Below are 19805 nucleotides of genomic sequence, written 5' to 3'. Positions count from 1 at the left end.
TTTCTCTCTCTCACACTTTTCTCTTTCTCTGTCTCTTCCTCTCTCTCATTCTTTCTTTCTCTCTTCCTCTCTCTCCCTCTCTCACTTTCTCTCTCTCTCTCTTCCTCTCTTTCTCTTTATCGCTCTCTCTTCCTCTCTCTCACACTGTTTCTCTTGTTGTCTTCCTCTCTGTCTCACTCTTTCTCTCTTTGTCTGGCTTCCTCTCTCTCACTCTTTCTCTCTTCCTCTCTTACTCTTTCTCTCTCTCTCTCTCTCTCTCTCTCTCTCTCTCACTCTTTCTCTCTCTCTTCCTCTCTCTCACACTGACTTTCTCTTTCTCTCTTCCTCGTATCTCACTCTTTCTCTCTCTTCCTCTCTCTCACAATGTTTCTCTCTTTCTCTCTTCCTTGAAACAGAGAATTACACGTGTGCAGTTGTATGTACTCTGCAATAACTAAATCTATACTGTCTTTCAGATCACTAAACTTGAGGGTGCACTATGTCCTGGCACGTGGTTGGAGACACACCAGTGACACAAAGGTGAGCTGCGAAGATTTTCTCCAGTGTCAACACTTCCTCTCCATCTCTTCCTTTCTCTCTCTCACACTTTCTCTCTTTCTCTGTCTCTTCCTCTCTCTCATTCTTTCTTTCTCTCTTCCGCTCTCACTCTTTCTCTCTCTCCCTCTCTCACTTGCTCTCTCTCTTCCTCTCTCTCTCTTTATCTCTCTCTCTTCCTCTCTCTCACACTGTTTCTCTTGTTTTCTTCCTCTCTGTCTCACTCTTTCTCTCTCTCTCTTCCTCTCTCTCACACTCTTTCTCTCTTTCTCTTTCTTTTCCTTGTATCTCACTCTTTCTCTCTTTCTCTCTCTCTTCCTCTCTCTCTCACTGTTTCTCTCTTTCTCTGTCTTCCTCTCTCTCTCACTCTTTCTTTCTTTCTCTCTCTCTCTTCTCGCTCACGCTTTCTCTCGCTCTCTCCTTTGCTGGACGCATGATGCACCATCTTATCTTTCTTTTTGTCATGCAGCCTCTGATTGACAAATTGTGCACTTGTATGTACTCATCCATTACTGATTCCATACTATGTTTCAGATGACTAAGCTTGAGGGCTGCCCTATATACCGGCACGTGGTTGGAGACACACCGGTGGCACAAAGGTGAGCTGTGAAGATGTTCTCCAGTGTCAACACTCCCTCTACATCTCTTCCTTTCTCTCTCTCACACTTTCTCTCTTTCTCTGTCTCTTATTGTCTCTCTCTCATTCTTTCTTTCTCTCTTCCTCTCTCTCACTCTTTCTCTCTCTTCCTCTCTCTCTCACTCTTTATCTCTCTCCCTTCCTCTCTCTCACACTGTTTCTCTCTTTCTATCCTCCTTGTTTCTTACCCTTTCTCTCTTTTTCTCTCACTCTTTCTCCTCCTCTCTCTCTCACTCTTTCTCTCTTTGTCTGTCTTCCTCTCACTCTTTCTCTCTTCCTCTCTCACTTTCTCTCTCTCTTCCTCACTCTCACTCTTTCTCTCTGTCTCTTCCTCTCTCTCACACTGTTTCTCTCTTCCTTGAAACAGATAATTACATGTTTGCAGTTGTATGTACTCTGCAATAACTAAATCTACACTATCTTTCAGATCACTAAACTTGAGGGTGCACTATGTCCTGGCACGTGGTTGGTGACATACCGGTGACACAAAGGTGAGCTGCGAAGTTTTTCTCCAGTGTCAACACTCCCTCTCCATCTCTTCCTTTCTCACTCTCACACTTTTTCTCTTTCTCTGTCTCTTCCTCTCTCTCATTCTTTCTTTCTCTCTTCCTCTCTCTCCCCCTCTCTCACTTTCTCTCTCTCCCTCTTCCTCTCTTTCTCTTTATCGCTCTCTCTTCCTCTCTCTCACACTGTTTCTCTTGTTGTATTCCTCTCTGTCTCACTCTTTCTCTCTTTGTCTGGCTTCCTCTCTCTCACTCTTTCTCTCTTCCTCTCTTACTCTTTCTCTCTCTCTCTCTCTCTCACTCTTTCTCTCTCTCTTCCTCTCTCTCACACTGACTTTCTCTTTCTCTCTTCCTCGTATCTCACTCTTTCTCTCTCTCACAATGTTTCTCTCTTTCTCTCTTCCTTGAAACAGAGAATTACACGTGTGCAGTTGTATGTACTCTGCAATAACTAAATCTATACTGTCTTTCAGATCACTAAACTTGAGGGTGCACTATGTCCTGGCACGTGGTTGGAGACACACCGGTGACACAAAGGTGAGCTGCGAAGATTTTCTCCAGTGTCAACACTTCCTCTCCATCTCTTCCTTTCTCTCTCTCACACTTTCTCTCTTTCTCTGTCTCTTCCTCTCTCTCATTCTTTCTTTCTCTCTTCCGCTCTCACTCTTTCTCTCTCTCCCTCTCTCACTTGCTCTCTCTCTCTTCCTCTCTCTCACACTGTTTCTCTTGTTTTCTTCCTCCCTGTCTCACTCTTTCTCTCTTTGTCTGGCTTCCTCTCTCTCACTCTTTCTCTCTTCCTCTCTTCCTCTTTCTCTCTCTCACACTCTTTCTCTCTCTCTTCCTCTCTCTCACGCTGGTTCTCTCTTTCTCTCTTCCTCGTATCTCACTCTTTCTCTGTCTTCCTCTCTCTTACACTGTTTCTCTCTTCCTTGTAGCTCACTCTTTCTCTCTCTCTCTTCCTGTCTCTTGCTCTTTCTCTCTCTATCTTCCTCTCTCTCACACTCTTTCTCTTTCTCTCTTCCTTGTATCTTACTCTTTCTCTCTCTTACTCTATCTCTCTTTCTCTGTATTCCTCTCTCTCTCACTCTTTCTCTCTTTCTCTCTTCCTCTCTCTCTCTCTTCCTCTCTCAAACTCTTTCTCTCTCTCTATCTCCTTTGCTGGATGCATGATGCACCATCTTAGCTTTCTTTTTGTCTTGCAGGCTGTGAATCACAAATGGACCAGCAATGACACACCATGGCTGTACACAGTTTTATTTGTTGTTGTTTTATTTTAATAAAATGTTTTATATGTAAATCTATTCATGACTAAGATTCTTATTTCTCTAACCTCACAAGCATCTTTTTTTTAATAGTTCTTAGAGGGACACTTCCGGGCCCAAGAAGGTTGTTGGGGGTATGCTGGTGATGTGGGAAGAGGGTGCGTTACCTACTAATGTCGGAAGACGCAGTGTGAAAAGGGTATCTCTTACAGAAAGAGCTCCGATATGTTTTCAGAAAGGCCTCGGACAGAGGCCAGCTGACGGTCTGAATCACAAAATGGCTTTTCAATGCTCATATAGTGTGACTTATGAACAGTTCATACCCAGGCTCGCAAAGAGAAAACTGCTGCCCGTCTGCTTGACTCACAGAGGCAGAACTATGAGCCGTCCGCTCCCAAAGGAACAGCAGCGTAGGAGCTCGTAGTGGTAGAGGCACAGCAGCGTACTAGCTCGCAAAGGTAGACAGCTGCAGCTGCTTCTAAAGGCATAGCTGCAAAGTGGTGATGTTGGGCAGAGGGAGCGTGAAAGGGTTATCTTCCTACTGGTGTCCTGGAGTGGAAGTCGTGCTGCATGGCGCTCACCTGTTTCTCCTTTATTGTTAATAAATCTTAAACCCTCACTGCGTCCAAATCATCATTACACAGAGCTCCGCTATATTAAATTGCCCCGGAACCTTTCTTTTATATTTTCACTCGATGAAAGGCACAAGATGGCTGCTAACAGTTCCTGGTTAGAAGTGTTAGCAGCCAATCAGAGGACACTTCCTGCTTTGAAGTTTTTGCAGCCAATCAGAGGCAAGCTCGTGCTCGGGAGTTAGGCACAACCAGATATATATATATATATTTTCCTTTAATATCTCAAAAACTACTGAATGGATTTACACCATTTCTACAAAACCGCGCTTTCTGGACCAAGACCTTTCTCCTTGCCAATATTGGCGTAATTCTGTTCAGCAGTTTGACCTGTAGCATTGTCTAAAGTTTCCTATGGAAAATGCACTGAGAAAACCCATTTTGACACCCCCCTTTTTTCTCAGCCCCCCCCCCCTTGACCAATTACCCCTAAACTTTCAAGATAGGAGCTGATCAAAAAAGAGAAACTTTTTGGATAATTTTGTAAAGAATCGTCAAACGACTCCAAAGTTATAAGCAGATGGAGGGCTCAAGGAGGGGGGCCGTGCAACCCCTCTGCCAACATGAGTGAAGCCTCGAGACTGCGGGCCCCCGCTATTATTTTTTAAGAAATGCCCCTGGGACCTAGTACACCCCGGTGTCTCATTAAAATAAAACACGGGAACCCGCGACCCCAGCGCGAATTGCGACGATTATTTTTTATTTAAAAAAGTTTTTTACCCTGGGGTCCTTCTGGGACTTGCTGAGCAGGCCTAGGGGGTCAGGGTGTTTCTACCCTGCCCCCTTCTCTTCTTTTCTACTTTTGTTTCTCTGTTTTCTAGCAACTCACTTCTACCGAGCCTCAAGATGGCTGCCAACACTTCCTGGTTTGGAGTGTTGACAGCCAATCACAGTGAAGCTGTTGCACGGGACTTAGACTCCGCCCAGATATTGAAACTTTTATTTTTCTAATTTCTCAGCAACAACGGAACGGATTTACACCATTTAAAAAAAAGGTCGTTTTCTGACCCATGCACTACCTTTGTGCCAAATTTGGGGTAATTCCCTTCAGTAGTTTCAGCTGTAGCCTTGCACAAAGTTTCTTAGGTAAATTGATTTTTTGACTCTTATTTTTTGAATTTATCAAAAACTACTGTACGGATTTACATCATTTAAAAAAAGGTCGCTTTCTGAACCAAGCTCTACCTTTCTGCCAAATTTAGGGTAATTCCATTCAGCAGTTCAGCCTGTAGCTCGTTGCAAAATTTCCTATGGTAATTAACATGGGGAAAACGTGTTTTGGGACCCCCTTTTTTCTCAGCTCCCCATTCACGAATCACCCCCAAACATGCACAATAGGAGCTGACCTGGATATGTTGTAAATTGAAACCACGATGTGATTAAGCATTTACTAAAGACATTAATTCCCTTCCTTAGATCATGTTTTCTCTGTTATGTTGACCGAAGTTCGGACTCCATTTTGTATTGTCATGCTTCCTCGTGTTCCCCACGAGAAGAGTCCAACCTCTGTGTTAGTTGCTCTTGTAATCTGCCTAGTAACAGTCTATAAATAGCTCCTTTGTCCATCTGGCGCATGCCCAGACTTGACCACATCTGTTATCAGTTAGCCTTGCTTGACCATGTTTTCGCGGGCTCAAGGAGTGTGTTAGCTCCGCCCGCATATTGATTCAGTATCGAAAATGACCATAAATGGTAATGTTCTTCGGCCTCATGTTGTATCCACCCACTTATGAGCCCCTCTATTGTGTATAAAAGGGGACCATGTACGTAAGTTCTTTGTGCTACTCTATGCAATACTGAAGAGTGTTGTGTGGATTGTAGGACCACCCTTAAGGGTTAATAAATGCTGTCTTTGTACTTTGCAGTTTCCGTGCCAACTTCCTTATAGATTCCATTACAGGAGAGCGAACCCTTGTGTCCTGTGGGCCTAGCTGGGGCCTGTATTCATCAATTGGCGCCCGTCACGTGGGGCTCATCGGCGACTCGGATGCTCGAAGGACTGGTCGCGACGAAGGTGAGGAATTTGGCCAGGGACGTGATCACTGCCAGCGGCGTCTTAGCCCTGGCATCCCGAGGTTTTTCTTCCTTCCCTTCCGAGCTGACCGTCTGGGTGGCGCCGGTCCTCGACTGAGACCTCTTCTGTCGGTCCTGCCGTGAAAGCCGTTTGGGCGATTTTGGAGCTTGGCAGTTGGAATCTGGACTCTTGATTGGCAAGAACCGTTGTACGGTACTTGCTCCGAGTTTTTGAAGCCTGGCCTGGCTATTTGAGTTTGATTTGTGATGACTAGTCATATTTTGTATTTGTCTTTGTGAAAATATATACGTTGCAACACATATAGGCAGGTAATGTGGAGAGATTTCTCCGGAGCTGTGTAACCTTCAACGGCGCAACGATTAAGTGCCATTTTCTTATAATATTGCATATTTTGCATTATTCCTGAGCATGCCTGCTTTTAGCGCACTCCGTAAGTGGTGTTGCTGTTTTGGAAACCGGTTGAACCTCGAGGACTCTGCTCCGGCTCCCCCAGAGGGGACTCCTAATAGGGATATGTATGTGAAGCATGGTCTTTCTTCCATAATGTACAGCACAGTATGGAGGAAATATACTAAAAAAGATCCTGAGTTGCGATGGCCTTTGTATGGATCGTTTGATATACGTAAGATTGAGTATGTGGAAAAGTGTATGTGCAAACGGCGTGCTCGGCAGGATATGTTTGAGTGTGTGCGGTTGTGGGTGAAGGAAGTGCGGGAGCGAGAGAAGCGTGAGAAAGCGCTGTTTGATAAAGAACAACGGAAGAATGATCATGTGCGAGCACAGGAAGCGAGGCGTCGGGAGGAAAGAGAACAGACGGAGAAGCAAGAGAAAGAACATAGGTTACAAGTCTCGGGTCAATACGCTGTTCGTCAGCCACTCTATCCTGTCCTTAATAATCCTGACGATGATTTTTATTTATTAGATCGTTCTCCGCCTCCTTATGTCGGCGCGTCTGCCCCGAGGCCACAAGATTCTGGATCGGGTTTGAGTAAGGTGGACACGCGGTCCATGTTATCGGCTGAGCAAATGGCTGAGCTTCGGCAAGTTTCCTTCCGTGCGCTTAAGGGCAAGGTGTCCCTGGATGAATTGTTCCATACTTGGGGGCCGTGGCAGGAGAGAGAGAAATTGTATTTTTTGGGTCACTTCGCTGATGAAGTGACTGCTGCTTACCGGAAATATTCCAGTGTTTTTGAGCCTGATGATGTGACATTGGATGCTAAAGCATTGCATAATGGTGTTTTCTCTCCCTCTAAGGCTCCTGACACGGCTCGGCGGCTGTTCGCTTTGCGGGACGCGGTGCTGGCCCTTAAAGGAAAAGCGCGCCAACAAGCAGGGGAGGTGAAGCAGTCGGATCCGTGTACAGCAGAAGGCCACTCATCCACCTCCCAGTCAGATAAGGATGACATAGTGCATGTTAAACCAATGCGAGAGGCGGCGCCTTTGTATGTTCCTCCTAAAGGAGCGGGGACTAGCTCGGATATTACCTCTGCCGATGCTAAGGGATATTTTGTGTATAATTGGGTTTATACTCCCTGGCACAGGGCTGACGTCATGGCATTAAAGAATGCGTTGCCTGATCCCCGCAAGAATCCAGCGGCCTTCTACGAAGAAGTCGAGGGGGCCTTGAATTCTTGCGTTATGACCTTAGCAGATATAGACCTGTTCTTTGGCCTTATTCTACCACCGGATATGTGGCGATCTGTCCGAAAGGTAGATGATGTAGTTGCCTTTAAGGCTCGGTGGTCTGACCTTGAGGATGAGGATAGGGAGCGGAAGCCCGCGCAGAAACCACCCCAGAGTATCTTAGACCTCCCTACTGCTATTTTGACTAAGTTGAAGACAATTATCCCCCCTAAAAAGATTGATTGCAATATGTTAGCTTCATGTAAACAGAAAGTTGACGAGTCGGTTGCGGACTTCTTTACGCGTTTTGAGGAGACGTTTCATGATTTTAGTGGCCAGTCGCTTACTGATGATTCGGGTCGCCACCTCTTTGCGGATAAATATGTGGCTAATCTGCTGCCGGCAGTTGCGGCCCGTTTAAAAGCGAGCGAAAGTTCTTGGTCTTCCGCAACACCGACGGCCCTCCTAACTATCGCCCAGTATTATGAGCGTCAGGAGCAAGAAGCAAAGGGCCAGGAGGAAAAGAAATCGAAAGATTTAAAAACAAAGGTGATGTTGGCACAAGTCTATGGCCCGCCCCGACGGGGTAGTAATAGAGGTAGGGGAGGATCTTATGGTCCTCCCTCGGGCCGATCTGATTTGAATAGGAACCAATGTGCGTATTGTAAGCAATCGGGTCATTGGGTTAGGGACTGCCCGGTGTTGCATGCATCGCGTCAGGGGCATACCCAGGGTGGCCCGCGAGGTCGAGGGGGTTTTTCGAACTTTAGAGGGAATTCTAACGAACAGGTTCGTTTTGATTCTGCTGGGCAGCACCGAGATAGATCAAATGTTTTCGATCGACAGCATCAGTATCAAGTGTCGGGGATTGACCGATCGGGGTACCATGACTCTCAGCATGCATAGGAATGCGTTGGATGGGGGTTAGAATCAGTTGAGGTACCGGTCGATCAGAAGGGTCCTTATGTATCGGCTGAGGTTTTGGGCTCTACTGATCAGTTCCTAGTGGATACAGGAGCGACACGTAGTGCGCTGTCTAAGCAATTGGTTCCGGGGGCTCCCCCATCCGACTTAATGGTCACATCGGTAGGGTTTGACGGTACACTCTCCCGAAGCCCTCTTTCGCAGCCCCTCATGTTTAAGGTTGATTCTTTTTCTGCACCCTGTCCGTTTCTGCTTGCCCCGTACACACCGGACAACATTATGGGCCTTGATATGTTAAAACATTTTAGGGCTACGATCCGCTGCTCCCCTGCTGGTGTGCGGGTAATATTAAATGACAATTACCCCCGGTCTGAACGGATGTGTGCGATGTCAGAGGATGCGCTGTTAGCTACCCTCCCTCGTGCTTTGTGGGCAACGTCGGATACTGATGTGGGACAAATGGTGATTCCACCGGTCCACATTAGTGTCCAGGAGGGGGCGGTGTTACCACGCCTCCCACAGTACCGTATTTCCCAGGAGGGTGAGGAGGCTCTCATGCAGATAGTGCAGGATTTGATGGCGGTAGGGGTTGTGGAGGAAGTCCCCTACAACATTTGTAACAGTCCGATCCTTCCCATATTGAAAAAGGATACGGACGCCAGAGTTTATCGGTTTATAATTGATTTGAGAGAAGTAAACAAGATCGTGATACCTCAGTACCCAGTGGTTTCTGATATCACGACGTTGCTTACTTTGGTACCACCTACGGCGACTATGTTCTCAGTGATCGATTTGAAGAATGCCTTCTTTTCCATTCCCATTCACCCTGATAGCCGATATCTTTTTGGGTTTACATTAAATAATAGATCTTATCGTTTTTGTAGGATCCCCCAGGGCTACACAGAAAGCCCTAGCATTTACAGTCAGGCTTTGAAAAGACAATTGGATTCCTTTGTTCTGCTCGAGGGGGTCGCCCTCATTCAATATGTCGATGACATCTTGCTGGCGGCTGACACCCTGGAGTTGTGTGAAAAAAGTACGTTATCCTTGCTTTCCTTTTTAGCATCCAACAATCATAAGGTATCTAGGAAGAAATTGCAATTCTGTAGACCAAAGGTGACTTATTTGGGTCACCTTTTGTCTACGGAGGGACGTGCACTCACACCGGATCGTATCCAAGTCATTTTGGACACACCGAGACCGTCCACACAGAAGGATGTGCGTGCATTTTTGGGCCTTGTTTCTTTTTGTAGACAGTGGATATTGGGGTTTTCACACATAGCTAAGCCATTGTTAGCCCTCTTGACAAAGGACACGCCTATCCCAATCCCTTGGTCAGATGAGTGTGATACTGCTTTTCAGCAACTACGGCAGGCCCTTTGTTCAGCACCAGTGTTAGGGACCCCTGATTATGCAAAACCCTTTTCGTTGTATGTGCATGAGAAAGATGGATGTGCATTGTCAGTTCTAGTGCAGATGCACGGCGATAAGCAGCGCCCTTGTGCATATTTTTCGGCTGTACTTGATCCTGTCGCCCGAGCATTACCAGGGTGTTTTCGCTCGGTTGCGGCGACAGCTGTGTCAATACGCCAAAGTGAAGGAATTGTGTTATCTCATAAGTTGTTGGTATTAGTCCCCCATGCTGTCGATGCCCTGCTTAATCAAACAAAGTCGCAGCATTTGACCAGTGCCCGTTTAACGGGATATGAGTTGACGCTTTTGGCTCCTCATATTACGTTGAAAAGGTGCGTAACGTTAAACCCGGCAACATTGTTGCCATACCACGAAACCCAGCCCGAGGCGCGGAGAGTACATGATTGTATTCTCGTGACTGAGGAACAAACAAAGGGTCGTATTGATCTCCAGGATACGCCCTTTCCAGATGTAGATGGAGAACTGTGGGTGGACGGATCATGTCTGAAGCTACCAGATGGTACGACTTCAGCAGCGTATGCAATTACCACGTTGCAAACGATAGTGGAGACTGCACGCATACCACAGAAATCAGCTCAAGCAGCGGAACTGATAGCATTAACACGAGCATGCGAGCTCAGTACAGGATTATTTGTGAATGTTTATACAGATAGCCGCTATGCCTTCGGAGTAGCGCATGACTTCGGCCTACTCTGGAAGGAGAGAGGGTTTTTAACGTCACATGGAGTACAGATAATGCATGGAGAGTTAGTTCACAATCTTTTAACTGCATTGACATACCCAAAGAAAATTGCCATTGTTAAGTGTAGCGCCCATAGGAAAGTAGTTGACAAAGTTGGAGAAGGGAATGCGTTAGCAGATCGAGTAGCACGGGAGACTGCGATGCAGCCCGGTGCTACTGCCATGTATGTAGTAAAGTCACAGGTGGAGAGATGGCATGATGCGAAGGAGGAAGTGCGGGAAATGCAAAGGACCGCTTCTGACAAAGAGCGGGAACAATGGGCTAGTGAGGGAGAGCTGGACGATGAGGGCTGCTGGAGAAATAAGCAGATGGATAGATGGAAATTACCCACGGCTTTTGTACAGCCTATGGTTCAGATGGCACATGGGCTAGCACATGTTGGAGCTTCCGCAATTGTAAAATTGCTTACCCAAGTCTGGGAGCATCCAGAGATTGCTAGCACGGCAAAGAGGGTGGTGCAGACTTGTATGATCTGCTTGAGGTATAACCCAGGAAAGGGTACTCGAACTCCAGCAGGAGGATTCGTGACACCCACTGCACCCTTCGAGATTTTGCAGATGGATTACATCCAGCTTGAGCGCTGTAATAACTTGAAGTATGTTCTAGTAGTGGTTTGCGCCTTCAGTAAATGGGTTGAAGCGTACCCTACGAAAGACAATACTGCAATGACTACTGCGAAGCTGCTGCTGAAAGAGTTTTTCCCTCGATATGGCGTTTGTAGACTTCTGTGGAGTGATAATGGGCCTCACTTTGTAGCGGATGTTATAAAGTATGTCTTGAAGGGCCTGGGCATCACCCAGAAGTTTCACGCGGTATTCCACCCTCAGTCTGCGGGACTAGTCGAGAAGTATAATGGTACACTGAAGCTCAAGATCGCTAAAATTCAAGCTTCGACGTCTTTGACTTGGCCAGATGCTCTACCACTGGCGTTATTGTCAATTAGATCGGTACCACACTCTCGAACTGGCCTTACGCCGTACGAGATTGTTTTTGGACGCCCAATGAATATTTGGGGTCCACCAAAACCTAAAGCTGTGTATGATGTACCTTGTGTAATGATGAACGATTATCTGGCACAGTTAACGGATAACTTGGTTTCTATTCATCAACAGGTCCGAGAGGCGCTCCCTGATCGGTCCACCGGTGAAGGACATGGTCTCCGACCTGGTGACCACGTGATGGTGAAAATCTTTGACAGAACAAACAGCTTGGAACCGAGATGGGTGGGTCCTGAGCAGGTCCTCCTCGCAACGAGGACGGCTGTGCGAGTCTCCAACAGAAAGAATTGGATCCATTCCCTGCACTGTAGGAAGGTGCCGCCCGGATTGGTGGAACCTGCCGTGCTGACCGATCAACGAGAAATCCTGGCTGCAGAGACAGGCTGTGCTGCGGAGCCAAACGCCACTGAGGAGCTCTTTCCGGACCACGCGATTTCTGGAGGAAGGCGATATCATCTTCGACCAAGGAAGTGAGTTCTCCAGTACCGGGACATACTGTCAGAACGGCCCTTGGGTTAGTGAAACGGAGAGCCGATGAGGCAAGGGGGGGGGATCAGCCCTGCATTAGTGTAGCGACACCCGTCTTGGCCCGCTGGTGAAGAAATCGACCGCTGCCCAAGGGGAAGAGTTCTGACAGATTTTTAGCTTCAGGAAGATATTGGGTTTTTACTTTGATATGGAGAAAAAGAAAATTCTTTGTGCATTAGGGTTCATGTTGACAGTAGCCATTGTTGGGATAACCACATGGTTCGTGGAGAATGTAACTCCCGCTCGGAAAATTCTGGTGTTGACAACTCCAGCGCCTGAGGAGCACTACTTTTATACATTACCGTATCAAGAGTTGAAGCATCGACAGTCTTACTTGAACAACACTTTCATCCAGATGCTGCATCATACCCACGTTGCTACGAACGCTACGAACTGTTGGATATGTGGGATGATGCCAGCTCATCAGAAGAAAGGAGGAACGCCATTTATACCACTTCCTTTCTCTCATAATGGCTCTTGTAGAGCATGGTATACTTTGCTTTTTGCCACTCGGAAACCGACAGTGGGACGATTGCTCTTCAGACTCAATAAAGAATGCCATCAAGATAAAAATGGGTATCCACAAGCGAATGGAACAATTTGGGAGTGGGAAGAGTACCGACCAGACAATGAATCCATTCCCTATATCTTCACGAACACAAGAGACACTGTGGGAAAGGACAAATTTGTGATTCAAGTAGCGCAAGCTCAAGCGGATCTGTGTGTCCAGAGTGTGGGTTTTATTCCTGTTGGTGTTAGTGATTGTATTACTGTTCTGAACATTGATGGGTTGAACAATAGTACCTTTTTAGCCTCCCATAATACGTACTTTGTGTGTGGAAATAAAGGTTATTACCGTCTGCCGGCTGGGTGGTCTGGGGTATGCTATGTATCATTCCTATTACCTCCTGTATTCCTAGCACCCGCATCTTATCATAAGGATTTGAAATTATTGAATAACGTGACGGTAAATAGGTATAAACGTACTTTATCAATTGATGATGTAGATCAGACTGATACCAGTCTGCAACAGTATATTGATTTTAACTTAGGACTGTTTTTCTTTGTTGGAGCTGCTCTGAACAGTAGAAAGATCCGAAGATTAACAAGAGTGGTAGAGGCTGTGACAAATCAGACTGCTGCTGCTCTTGGGAATCTTACAGAGGAGTTGCAAATCACTAGAATTGTTGCATTGCAGAATCGTATGGTATTAGACGTTATGCTAGCTGACAGAGGAGGAGCATGTAAAATTATTGGAAGTAGCTGTTGTGTGTTTATCCCTGATCATACGCCATCAGTTTATAATGCCATCAATAAACTGCATAAAATTGCAGCTGAGATCCATACAGAAAACGGCACTTGGTCCTTTTCTGGATGGTTTTGGGCGTTAATTACTGTCTGGGGATGGAAGGTTTTAACTGGTCTCTGCATTATTGTAGCAGTTCTGTTTTCGTGCTGTATCTGTGTTCAATGTGGTCCCTTGCTCTGCTCCTTATGCGTATCATTTTGTATCCCCGATAAGAAAGCTATTGCCAATGTGGCTCATCAGAAACGCTTAGCTAAAGAAGTCGAAGAAATGATGACAATTGACATATATGATGATTACCCTAACAAACCGGATGTCTTCAATAAATGCTGAAAGGGTCGTCTGTTGTAAATTGAAACCACGATGTGATTAAGCATTTACTAAAGACATTAATTCCCTTCCTTAGATCATGTTTTCTCTGTTATGTTGACCGAAGTTCGGACTCCATTTTGTATTGTCATGCTTCCTCGTGTTCCCCACGAGAAGAGTCCAACCTCTGTGTTAGTTGCTCTTGTAATCTGCCTAGTAACAGTCTATAAATAGCTCCTTTGTCCATCTGGCGCATGCCCAGACTTGACCACATCTGTTATCAGTTAGCCTTGCTTGACCATGTTTTCGCGGGCTCAAGGAGTGTGTTAGCTCCGCCCGCATATTGATTCAGTATCGAAAATGACCATAAATGGTAATGTTCTTCGGCCTCATGTTGTATCCACCCACTTATGAGCCCCTCTATTGTGTATAAAAGGGGACCATGTACGTAAGTTCTTTGTGCTACTCTATGCAATACTGAAGAGTGTTGTGTGGATTGTAGGACCACCCTTAAGGGTTAATAAATGCTGTCTTTGTACTTTGCAGTTTCCGTGCCAACTTCCTTATAGATTCCATTACAGGAGAGCGAACCCTTGTGTCCTGTGGGCCTAGCTGGGGCCTGTATTCATCAGATAGACGTTTTTGTGGGAGAATTCTGCAAAGATTCGTCAAACGACGCCAAAGTTATTAGCAAATCAATAAATGCTTTTCCTATGGAAACTAGGTTGTAACTAACTATAATTACCTACTGGCGACTGCCAGTAGATAATATATATATATATGTGTATATATATATATATATATATATATATATATATATATATATATATATATATATATATATATATATATATATATAATCTACTGGCAGTCGCCAGTAGGTAGTTATAGTTAGGACCTATTTTCTATAGGAAATCCGCAACATTCTATTTGGAATAACGTTGGCGCCTAGTGATGAATCTTCGCGCAATTATCCAAACTTTTGGCCAGCTCCGATCTGCTCCTATCCTGAAAATTTCACGGTTATTCGTCAAGCGGGGGCCGAGAAAAAATGGAGGTCCCAAAATGTGTTTTCCCCATGCATTTTCCCATAGGACCTGTTGACGCAGCTACAGCCTGAAGTGCTGAACAGAATTACACCAAATTTGGCATAGAGGTAGTCCTCAGTTCAGACTCGTGCCTTTTGCTTAAATTGTGTAAATCCGTTCAGTAGTTCCTGAGAAAATCAAAATCACATATATATCTGGGCGGAGCCTAACCACACATCTCATCGTGAGATCTGATTGGCTGTCAGTACTTCATCCAAGAAGTGTTGGCAGCCATCTTGGGACCAATATACATGATAGCACCTCATTAAAAAGCATTGCAGTTAATAGAAGGTTTTAAGACTTTAGTTACATTATAAATCATTTGTTGATGGTACCATACTCATTTTAGGAATTGTGGTGTGTTCTAAGGTGATTTTACCACGTGAAAAAGCCTTCTGCTGTGATATCATGAATCATATTTGACAGAAAACTATTTTCTCATGCTTTTCCCACAGAGGTTTGGAAGGTGATCTATAAGCTAAACTGAGAGCATATTTTCTGTAAATTCACATTATCTTTCTCAGTCATGTGAGAATGAAGTCTGACATTCTCAGTAAAACATGTACATCCAAAAAGGGCAGAGACTGTCAGTTGATTCCTTTGTGTTCTACTGCAGCTTCCCAGAGTGTTCTAAAGAACAACTAGAGCGCTAACAGTCCTACTTATGACATATTGCACACCTGAAGCCATCTTGATAGGAATAAAGTGGTAACTCTTAAAACATTTAATTTACAAAGGAACAAAATGAGGGGGTTCATTTTGCCATAGAAATTATGATTAATGCTGCAGAAAGCAAAATTAGGGCACATTTTGACTTCTCAAATCCTCTTCTATTTCATAAAAAAATTCTGACATGCAGACTGACAATGCACTTTGAATACCAGCAGCAGATTTCCCTGGTGAACAATAGCTTTACTACAGTGATCTAATGAGCAACTAGAGTGCTAACATTCAGAATTTATGGCAAATGTGTGACACATCTGAAAGCCTTCTTGATGGAACCAAAATAAAAAACTGATATTATTTCCTACTGAGGAGACTGCAGTAAATGAGTAAATTAGGAAACTTCATAACAAATAAATCTCCCAAGATGGCCACCAGAGACAAAAGAGCCCAAATGTAGCCCAAATATCACCCAGATGTAGCCCACATGTATCCCAATGACAGAAGTGTGCAAAACACTTATTTGTTGTGTAATTGCAGTTGTATATAGTGCAGACTTGTCAGGTATTGGAGTGCTTTACATGAGCATTGGTTATATCACACAAGATCAAATTCATTTTGGTTGTAGACATGGGGAGATTAAGTGATTTGACCAGAATCACAGAATGTTGAGCTAAAGCAGAAACTCCAACCTGGTTCCCCAATTGCAAAGGTCTGCAGCTCTGCAAGTAACACCACATCCTCTCCCCTAAGTGCAACATTTAATCAAGTGGTCAACTGGATAAAAAACAATAAAGATTATAAATAATTTAAAAGTTCTTTGTCGCTATTTTAAAACTCAGAAAATATGTCCTCATTTTAGTTTTTTAGAGCACTAACCATAATTTTGATGCAAATAAGACCCTCTCATATATGTAATTTCTAAAGGAAATGCTATAGGTATTACAGTTTTGATTACATCAAGATGACGTCAGGCGTTCCACACTTTTGTAATAAATATAGAATGTTAGCAATCTAGTTGTTCATTGGGATACTGTTGAGAGGCAGAGGCCAGGGGCACAGACTCTGAAAATTGAAGGCAGGTAGGAGAGTGCAGAGGCAACAATTTGACCACACTGGGCAGGCAGGAAGGGCAGTGGCAGCACAACAGACTATGGAGGGCAGTGGAAAGGGGGGCAGGGGCAACAAACCAACAATACAGGACTGGCAAGAGAGGCTGTGGCAATATAGTAGAGTATTGTGGGCAGAAGGAAGAGGCAGTGGTAGTACAACCATACATGCCAACAGACCCGTTTCAGCCAGGAAATGTCCAATGTTTTTAAGCTCAAATGGGCTTTATTTGATCTGTCTCCTGTCTACAATCTCCTCCTTTTCAATGTAACTCAAAGGGGAAAATCAATACCCCAGTTTTTTTTCAAAATCTCCCTCTTACCTAGTTCAAAATGTTCCCAAGTATGGTACATTGGATCATGGTAGGCAGGAGGAATTGGGGTAGGGACATGGACTCGGATAACAGAGGACAGGAGGGACATGGAGAGGTGCACCAAACTGACCCTAGAGGGCAGGCATCAGGGTTTGCAGCAGCACAATACACCACACAGGGCATGCGGGACGGGAGTGCAGCACAGCAATCCATAGAAAGCAATAGGGAGGGGACAGGACCATGCACATGGACAACAGAGAACAGAGGGGAAAGAGGCAATGGTATCTAGCTGACCATAATGGACAGACAGGAGAGAAAGCTGCAGCATAACAGACCATAAAGGGAAGGAGGGACCGATCAGGGGTATTACAATGGAACAGACAAGCCAGGAGGGAGGGAATAGGGGTCTGCACTTGGAAACAGAGGGCTGGGGGCAAGGGGGCAGGCCAGGAGCAGCAAGATGACCATGGAGGTCAGGCAGGATGGGCACTAGAAACAAGACACACCATGGAGAGCAACAGTGAGACTATGATGGCATACACACCGACCATGGAGGGAAGGTGGGAGGGGGTCAGGGGCAGCTAGCTGACCACACAGGGAAGGTGGGAGGGGCCATGGCAGCACAGAAGACCATGCATGGCAAGCGGGAGGGTTAGTGGCAGCACAATGGCTATGATGGGCAAGAAAGAGGGTGCAGGGGCATGCACAAAGGACCATGGAGGATAGAAGGGAGGGTCAGGACCTGGGCACAGACAAGAGAGTTCAGGGGAAGGGGCCTCACAGCAGACCGCATGGGACAGGCAGGGGGAGCAGTTGCAGCACACCAGACAAGGGAGGGTAGAAGGGTGTGGCTGGCAGTAAAATGGACCATGGAGGACAGGAGGAAGGGGATAGGGGCATGGCATGTGGACAGGCAGGGTGGAGGTGGCAGGGACAGGTTACAGTCATCTGACAATGCTAGGCAGGTGGGAGGGGAGTGGCAGCTCAACAGAACACTCAGAGTAGATAGGATTGGCAGGTCCATGGAACATGGTGGGCAAAAAGGATGGAGCAGGGGCACGCACAAAGACATCGGAGGGCAGGGGGAAGGAGAATAGGGGCAGCAAGGTAAGCACAGAGGATAAGCAGGAGGTCAATGATGAGCCATAGAATTGGGCAATGGAGGGCAGGACGAGTGGACTGGTACATCATGCTAAATGGAGGGCAGTGGCAGCACATAAGGCCATGCATGGCAGGAGGGAGGAGGCTAGTCCATGGATTCAGACAACAGAGGATAGGGAGGAGGTGGATGGGGCAGCAAGCTAACTGTTCAGAGAAGGTGGGTATTAGGAACTTTATTGTTTTTAAAATGTGTATCTGTGCGAACTACTTAAAATATGAACAAGTATGCAGCATAATCTCACTTTTATTCAGGAAGAAGAGGACGTTTGTGACTGTGACTCCGGGCTCACTTGGCAGAAACACCCCCTGACCCTCCACCCCCCATCGCAAAATGTAATGCCCGTGAAAAGGGTAGGTGGACGCAGTGTTATATAGAACATAGTGCTGAGAGCACGATTGAAAATGTAAACTAGATATAGTATACGGTATAAACTATGCACCAAAAAATGTGATATAAGATAAACCGGGGTGAGAAATATAATATGCAATACATTGTGTGCAATGACAGATTCATTGGAGAGCGCGAGGTAGCACAGGCACTAGCTCGTGCTATGCGATATGCGCCTTGGAGTGTAATCTGCACAGGGCAGTGTTGTGTAACCTAACTAGTCTCTAGAGTTGTAATATAAAATATGTGCTGGGGAGTGTAGCGTTACATATGCACTGTGACAAAGATATGGATCCCAGATTGTAAGATGTATGACATAGCGGTGTGCGTTATAACATAGGCATCGAGGAAGGCACGTTAGATGGGGCAATATAACACGTGCGAAGGCAAATGTGGCATGACATATTCACGGGGTGGTGTTACTGTGCACATGGGCTAGAGAATGTCATAGCATACGCACTAGCTGGTGGAATACAACACAGAGGTGTGTGGCACTCGGCGGGCACTGGTGGGTGTAACACAGCATTGGGCTCAGCCAGGAGCACGCTGTGAATCTCAAGTGAGGTTCATCTCCTTTCCAGAGAGTAACATAAAAAGTATTACACATCCGGAGGTGGATGTGTGTTTTCTCTCATGGTTTGGTCATATTTTTGTCGAATCCCCTTTGAATGGCTTGGTGTGTGTGTGTATTTAATGTGCTCGTCAATAGCTACCCATGTTTGTATAAATAAACGACAAGGGTGTCTACTTGGAGAGTACCCACCGGCGGGGGCACTGGGATTAGGCACGGTAGAGTATCAGACAGGTCAGAGCTTCACTAGAGGTGTAAATACATTCCACGTGGATTCATTGTATGCATAGTCGCCTTTTAATGAATATCACGCAAATCGTCATGGTGATAGGTACATACGGTTTGTCCAGCATGTCCTAGGTGTTTCTATAAATATATATATTTTTAAAATAATAAAAAACAAAGGCCGGCCCCGGGGGATGGGGTCCCTGGGGCCATAAGTGGCCTGAGGAGGGGGGCAACGCAGTCCCCTCCTAAAGAATAAAAAAAAAAGGCCATGACCAGGGGGTTGGGGTCCCCGGGGCCGATTAAGGCCTTGGGAGGGGGGCCACGCGGCCCCCTTCCAAATTCATTTTTTTCAACAACAAAACATTAGGGTGCAGGCCCTGGGGGATGGGGTCCCCAGGGCCAATAAATTAGAAAAAGAAGGGGGCCACACAGCCCCCATTCTTAAAAAAATAAAATAAATAAAAGACCGGCATCGCGCCGGAGGCCAGGCCCCCTCCTTGCAGCACTCTGCAAACGCGCCCCCTGGCCAGTTGTAAGTTGGGGATTTAATTCCCCTTCAATACTGAGGGTCCCTGAGGGCCAACTAGCCCAACAGGTATCTCCAGTATGCTCCAGGGAGCTGCGTTGCAGACAGGTGTTCTGAGGCCACGCCCCTTTTTACACCACTGTGCAACACAGCTCTGTGGCGCTTATTGTAGGTACCTAGTGGGCTAGTTTGACCCTAGGGACCCTTAGGATTCAAGGGGACTTAATCTCTCAACTTAAAACGGCAACAGGGAGCATTTACACAGTGGTGAAGGGAGGGGACGGGGCCTG

The sequence above is a fragment of the Triturus cristatus genome, chromosome 4_1 (genome assembly GCF_964204655.1).
Source record: "Triturus cristatus chromosome 4_1, aTriCri1.1, whole genome shotgun sequence".
Classification (NCBI taxonomy): domain Eukaryota; kingdom Metazoa; phylum Chordata; class Amphibia; order Caudata; family Salamandridae; genus Triturus; species Triturus cristatus.
Note: the sequence above shows the minus strand (reverse complement) of the source record.